The sequence below is a fragment of the Sinocyclocheilus rhinocerous genome, unplaced genomic scaffold (assembly GCF_001515625.1).
Source record: "Sinocyclocheilus rhinocerous isolate Xijiao unplaced genomic scaffold, SAMN03320098_v1.1 scaffold605, whole genome shotgun sequence".
NCBI lineage: Eukaryota > Metazoa > Chordata > Actinopteri > Cypriniformes > Cyprinidae > Sinocyclocheilus > Sinocyclocheilus rhinocerous.
Window position 1 is genome coordinate 1393177 of NW_015661612.1, and position 7965 is coordinate 1401141.

Sequence of the window (7965 nt, forward strand, 5' to 3'; positions counted from 1 at the left end):
ATGACGTCACGGGGACGAATGAAGTGATATTCCATACACAGTGAGTCAGCCACTGTCAGAGGCCAATGGTGCGCTCTATAGGAATCGATTAGGATCAGCGAGGCTGTTTAAATGACCGAATCAAACGTTTGCCACTGATTAGGAACACATTTCCATCCTCAGAGAGTTCAGTGACTTAACTGCTCCCAGACTGAAGTAAACGGTTTAAAGCATTCTATTGAAATAACCCTTAGAAACATAATCACTTTTTCTTTTTGCAACTAACTTACTTTTTGTGGCGCTTTCCCGGATCCTTCCCTCGCGCGCGTGCACCTGTTGCGTTGGTAGAATGACTGCAGGAAAGAGTGCTCTGTCCTCTCGCGAGCACAAATATGACAGCGTTTCACATCGTCGCTCTCTCATCTTGCCAGGTTTTCACGCACGGCTTGAAAATTAGAGGATTTTTTTTGTAGTGTATGTTTGTTGCTTATTAAGAGTGAATCGACAGGTAAATGTGGCTTATGTTATGGTTACTATTGGAGGCTACTATATAGTAAATGTAACAAATGTTGCTGTTTTGTAGTAAATGCGCATTTATTTGGCACTGTAATCTGTTCGACTGCAGCACGTTTTTCCCTATACTGTTTTCCTACGTAGACAATCTAAATGTACACATCGTTTGTTGTATTTATAGTTCTATATTTAAAACGGGTTTTTTTTCTTGGGGGATAGGCAACATTTACTTTCTTTGTATAGCCTACTATTGTATGTGACAAAATAAAACTTTTAACCTACTTTTTTTTTTCTTGCCGAGAATTTACCATCATTAATCGTAACTTTTGCACTGCTTATAATTTAAACAAACCACTTGAATCAGAGCCAGTTTAAACATTTAGCTATAAATAAAGTTATGTGATGGATTTTACGATTTATCTATATTGCAATGGGGTCTATGAAATAGATTTTTATTATTTTTCATTTATTTTATTTTTTTTGTACAAGCCTTGAATACTGAATAAATTTCACCGCAGACTCGGTTAAATTGCTTATAAGAAGAAACACAACGGGAAATCGCTGTAAAATCAAGTGCGCGCTCTGTTTTAATAGAGGGGACACATGCGTGCGAGTTTCCCTCGTGGACTGGGAGAATCACAACTGTTCCCCTTTGAGAGCGTGCGCAATGACATCTTGACCTTAACAGCGTGCCGTGTTGTGGCCGCCGCCAGTAGACACCCATATTTTAAGTTTAATTATGAACATTCCCACGGTAGCTCGGGGCCATATGGGAGCCCTAAATCTCGGTCTAAACGTGGCGAACGGGGGCGTATCTAATCGCAATTAGTGATTGTCATGTCCTCCTTTAAACGGTGTTCTCAGTGCACTGAAAAGAAATTAGGATTTTTGACAGGTGAATGACTGCACATTCAAATGTGTGTTTTTCAGGACCTCATGTGCCAGACTGAGAAAAACAGTGTCACAGTAAGATCCATATCTCTGTGGGCATCACCAGCGAACTCTAGGCCATGAGTGATTAAATCAAAATGATTCCGAGTCTAATGGCTTTTAGATATATGATATATTAAGAGGATCATGCATATGATTGTGAACAAAGCTGATTTGACGACTTCTGTCCCATCTCTTTTTCTTTCTCTTTTCCCACTTTCTCTATCTGTGTGTTTATGTGTGTGTGTGTCTCTGTGTGTGTCTTAGGGGTGGGGTGGGGTGGTCTGCTCGTAGTAATCTGCTTAACTCGCCCTAATCCTGTCATTCATAGATAGTCTTTACACAAACATAACCAACATCATGGTTGCCCCGGCTGCTTGCTTTCACTTTTTGTGCTTGTGACTCTCCTCTCAATAACAGTCAATGAAAATCTCTGACAAAGAACCATCTGATTGTGTATCTAGTTGTTGGCTTGACAGAATCAGTATGCAACTGCTTACTTAGCCCTTAAAGTAGAGAGGGACAGCAACACCATCTCTTATACTTAAGCACTGCTGTAACAGCATGTTGGAGTTGTTGCAAAAGACTTTTTCTGTGATGGCACTTTGTTCTGAGATGAACACATGTATGAGGCAGAATCAAACCAGAAAAAAGATGCAGGTTGCTGATAACCAGAGGACTAAAAATAGTTAAGCGCTTCTGTTCCTGACTTAAATACAGAGAAAGAAATGACTACAAGAATGTATCAAATGAGGATAGGAAATTAAATATTTTAGCTTTTTTTTTTTATTATGAATTAATCTATTTAAAAACAAACAGAACATTTTTAGCAGAAATACATTGATATTAATTATAAAAACACCTGAGTAACCTTTCAGTCAATTAGCAATTACAATATGTTTCCTTTCTAACCCTTGATTCATTGAGGCAAATTTTGTGAAACTGTAAATTAATTTATTAAAAACTGAAAATAAATGACTAATAATTACCCATCACTATAAGCCCACTATGAAAAAAAAACTGTTTCATTTAAGAATTATAGTTGCGGTTTATGTCTCATAGATCATTGTTAAGAGTGCCGTCCTTACAAAACGCTATCTTAAACCATGCATGTCCATCTATATGTGTATGGTGCATTGAATATTTCTTTCTGATGGAAATATTACTGTTAAGTGATTATATGTTTATATGTATGTGGGCATTTATTACGCTTGTGCATTTTTAATTCTATTTTTTCACTTTCCTAATTTTGTATATAAAACAATTCAATGTTTGCATTGTACCTTGAGATGTCTCTGTTTTTTTTGGGGTTTTTTTGTAATTCAAGTTTTTATTGTTTTCATCCGGTATACATGACAATATCATACAAAACACAGATTGCAGATTTATACAAATACTGCATGTAAGGCCAGAATATATACAGTATCTATGTTTTTTTTAACTACTACTAATAATAATAAAGAAATATTACTGTTAAACTGTTTTGTATTTATATCTAGAATTCTTTTATTTTTAGACTGTGTTTGAATACTCAAAAGAAATTAGTTCTTATTCAAGAGAGGATAATGTTTTTTAGTAATATTTAGTTTTATATATGATATGCCATTCAAATTGTTGCCTATTGACATGATTCTTTATTTTTTACCCTTTTTGATTGTAGCTAACAATCGGATACCCATTAACTTGTCTACTTGTCATTAACTTCTCTAAATTTATTTCCCATAGCAAGTATAATGTAATATTTTTTTTTCCTTTTACGCTGCCTGCATATCCAAAATGATAATAATAGTAGTAAAGGCCGAACACAACCTCACCCTGTCTAACTGGCAGGTCGATGGATGCTTTCTGACAAATCTATTTGGGGCAAATTGTCAGTGAGAAACTTCCGCCTGAGCTGGCCCGGACAAAACTGGCTGTTGGACGGACTAAATCCTACTGCAGGAGGGTCGGGACAATAGGCTCTGAATGTGTTGATGTGCTGGCAGTGGCTTGGGCCTGACAATGGTCGGATTAATTGGTCCCTTGGCTGACTGATTTGAGATGGCTTCACTCGGGTCCTCTCCATGGGGAGCCCCATTGTCGTTCTCCTGATTCCCACTTTTCACAAACTCCAAACAAAAGTCAATTTCTTTCTCAAGGGGGTTTGGGAGAAGAGGAGAAATATCGAGACCTCGTGGTTCGGCTTCGCGAGAGGTGACTTTAAAAGGAGAGCTCCTTTCTCCCCTCATCGTCTAAGTTTTTAAATGGATGACTTAACTCATTCCGTTTCCCTTTCTGCCTGCCCTCCCTCTCTTTAAGGCCCAGAGCTCCTCCTGAGACTTAGAGGTGTTATCATCAGCGGGACAGGAGAGAGGTTGTCGTCCTGTATGCGGAGAGGATCCGAGGCACCTGTTGAGAGTGCTGGCAGGCCGAGCCGAGTAGCTCGCTCTCATTAATATTAAAACATCAGAGATGCCATCATGTTGCTGCGCTGAAATCGGTCTGATGTTGCCCCCCCACCTGACCCGGCTCCCTGGGGGCCAACTCTCCGCTTCCACAGTCGATCATGAAGGGCACCCCCTCTACCCTCTCTCACTGCCTGTCTCTTTTTTCTGTCCTCTCATTATCATTCTGCCTTTTTGAAAGGCCTCGTTAACAAATTATGACAGCTGGCTAAAGAGACTTTAGCCGTTCACACCATTTCAGCAAACAGTTTAGGGGCACAAAATGACAACGTTTATTGTGCTGTGACATCAACTTTCTTCTATTTGTTTGCACACTCTTATTTGTCTCTTCAGGTGACAATGGCGTATTTCAGAAATAATTTGCCTGCCATAGCCCATCACATCATTTAATGGCTTTAATGTGATATATTGTATGATTTCTTTTATATTTTTGACTTGTGATTTTAGTTATCATATTTGCAGTAACACTGAAAGGACTGGATCATTTTTGACTATAGTTATGCTTGTATGTTCTGTGTCCTGAATTAATTTTAATAAAAGAATTTCATAATAGATAAAATTTTATAATAAATAATCATATATTAATCATATATTAAATAACATATATTTTTAAATGGTTAAAATAATATTTATAGTATGTAGTAATTTGTTTAACATTAATCTTGGTCAAGTCACCTTTATTTCTGTAGTGCTTTATACAATACATATTGTCAAAGAAGCCTGGTAACACTTTACAATAAGGTCCCATTAGTTAATGTTAGTTAATGCATTAACTAATGCAACTAAATCAGCAATACATTTGTTATATAGTAACTATTAATATTTAACATTAAATAAAAATACAACAGTTTATTTTTAGTTCCGCTCCATTAGATAATATGAACAAATACAACTTTTGATTTTAATTAAGTTTTAAAAATTATTATTGTTAGATTATGTTAACCAATGCTAACAAATGAAACCTTATTGTAAAGTGTTACCAAAATCAAGTAAAAAGTGTTTTCCTACTATCCATTATGTAAAGCTGTCCAGCAACAATTATTTAATATAAAAAACAAATACAAGAAAAATATTTCAGAGATTTTTTATCATTTACTACATTTTTCAAGCTCACTTGTGCAAATTTTATTTATTTTGACATACATGAAATGCAGTGTTCAGCTACTGAATAAATATAGAAAGAGAAGAAAAATAATAATTCAAATGAAAAAAGATATGAAATGTATGTATTTATTATTTTTTTTTTTAACTTTTAACTTGTCAAAAAGAAAAATCATTATTATCTATTATAATCCTCTTGTCTTGTGAATTTAATTTGTTCGTGTCCACCAATTTTGAAAATGATTATTATGTAATAATATATTTAACTGACGTTAACAACTAATTACGTAAAAAAATGTATTGAAACAGCTTATTATTTTATTGTATATGATCATATATTTATTTTGCACTAGTGAAGTTTGGGTCATTGGGCCACCCAATTACAGTAAAGGTCACAGAGAGCAGAAATAGCTGATGTTATGATGCTGAAGATGGCCTCAGTGACTGTGGGAAGATCACACCCTGCTCATTACACGAGGAGGCTTCGTTTTTGGGATCAGACAGAGGGAGTAGAGGGAGGGGAGGTGAGATGATATCGGAGCTGGGGCGGGGTGGAGGGGGGCGTTTTTAGGTGTAACTGATGGATTCATTGTTTTCCCAAAGAGTGATTTGTGTTGATGTTCTGTTCATTCTCCATGATCGGCTTTTTCTTCATTAAGCATAAATTGCATCCGTCGCCACGACTGATTCCATTGTAGGTGGCCTATTTGATGGAGATAAGGCTATAGGCCAAATGCGTCCACTATGTCCAGATTTCAAACTTTGAATTTCTAGTCTTCCTAGTGAGAAATGCTAATAATACAGTTGCCAGACAGACCAGAAAGGTTTCCCCCCACCCAAACTTGGACTTTCTCAAAAGGTTCAAACACAAATGGTACACAGAAGACTGGCCCTTGCCCCTCACTCCTTAGACCCCAAACTATCATTCATAACCTTTCTGCATCGCTCCGAAAAGGAAAAGAGGAGAGGAGAGAGGGAGGGGAGGGGAGGACTGTGGGGAGGACCATGAACGCTTATTTAAAAAGACTTCCTTTATTGGACCATGTGCAGGCAGTTCACTCACAAAGGCCTTAAATAGGATATTTTCTGTTCCCTATAGTTGCTTTCCCTTTTAAGTGCCGAGGCAAAAAAAGTAAGTTTACAACTCCTCTCACAATGAAGCTCTTCACTCCCAGGTTGCTGAGACCCGGGCTGACCTGGGAAAGTTAATTAGGAGGCCAACAATGAGCGAGCCCGAGCAAAATACCTCGCCTCTCCTCCAGCCAAAGATGTCATCCATTAATTAGGCAAATCTTTAAGGTGGGCTTATTGAATTTACAGAAAGGCCGCAGTTTGGGCGGGCCGCGTTTTTTGATCAGGCCCTCGCCCCAAACAATGCCCATCATATTTGTCTTGTTTGTGGCTATTACAATTTCACATGGCTCTAACAAAGGCTTCTGCATAATCACATCATGAAATGGAATTTATATTCGCCCCAAACAATGCCTTCTCCTGGTTAAGGAAAAAGGGAGGGGATTGGTGGAAGCAGAGGAGGAAGAGAAAGAGAAGGAGGGGAAAAAAGGAGAGGGAGAGAGAAATGTATGGCTTGCAGAGGCTCAATGGGAATAAGGATGGGGAGATTCACAGGGGCTTGGTGAGGCATGCTTCAGCGATGATGTCATGCAAAGGCACCCTGGGGGCTTGGGAAGAGTGGAAAAGAGTGTTTGGGGTGGGGTGGGTAAATGGTGCAAATGGATTAACATCGCATTATATGCAATTTCAAGATATTGTCAAATTTACGTTTTTTGCAAGTACAAACTATAAATTATCGGTGTAAAACAGTCAATTTAATTTTAATGAATATACAATTGCAGTAAAAGGATATCCCCAGAAGTCCCTGCATGACAAGTGATATCTGATTTTATTTTATATAAATAATTTAATTTCTTCTCATTTTTGTTATTAGTAATAAGTGTTTTGTGTTACATTTTCTATCATTTAGTTAATAGCTAATACCATCTGTATTGGCCACGTTTTATAAACTTGATGATTTATTACGTGGCTTTCTATTTTACCACCTCTATTATCCTGGTGGTTATCAGTACATTTTAAGGTAAAAACAAATTTTTGTAGTTCAAGTGCCTTGATATATTGCCATTACATAATTTAATGAAATATAAGGTTATAAGATGTAGTAAAATATACAGGCACCAATATGCCATTCCATTATACCCAAAATATATATTTTGAATGAATTTCTGGCACTTTTTACAGTACATGCCGAATATATTCTGTTGCAGAATTAGATTAGATTAGAACAGTTATTTAGCAGTCTTCACATTGTAAGTCAAGTCTTTGAAGGAAGGCTGAATGTGCATTAGTGATAAGATCACTTGACAATAAGAATCTCACATTACATGGCACACAAAAGGGAAATTCCTCCAGGAAGTATTGTCCTCTCCACATAAAGCCAAGCTGCTCTTATTATTTGATTATGACTGCTATAATTCACCAAGCAAAGCTTCATATTGGATTTAATCTTTGTGGGATTTGGTCTGCGTGCTGAGAGCCAGCTCTTTAGGAATTTCATTGATTCTGGAATTCCAGGCTTCTCAAACTGAGCCCTGGTGTGGTAAAAGCTAATGCTGACACTTGTATGCAGGCAAGCAGTAGTGTGTATAAAGCTTGGTAGGGGGAGGCTGGGTATCTTTCTGTCCTCCTCTTTGACATGACCAGTCTTTGAGAAAAAAAAAACGTTTCCCTTGAAGGCCATACCCCTCCTCTCATAGTTCATGCCGCTTTAAGGGCACTGACTGGGCTGAGCACTACCTCCCTAAAGTACACCCTCCCCCCGGTCATCCTAATCGGAGGGGTGGATCTATGTGTTTTGTTGCTTGTCAAAAACAATCACTCTTCGGGCCATTACAGTTGCTGCACGTCCTCCTTTAATTGGTGTAACGCACGGAGGAATGAAAGCGAGGGCGGCCCACAAAAGCCGGCCAGTGAATGAGAACCAACT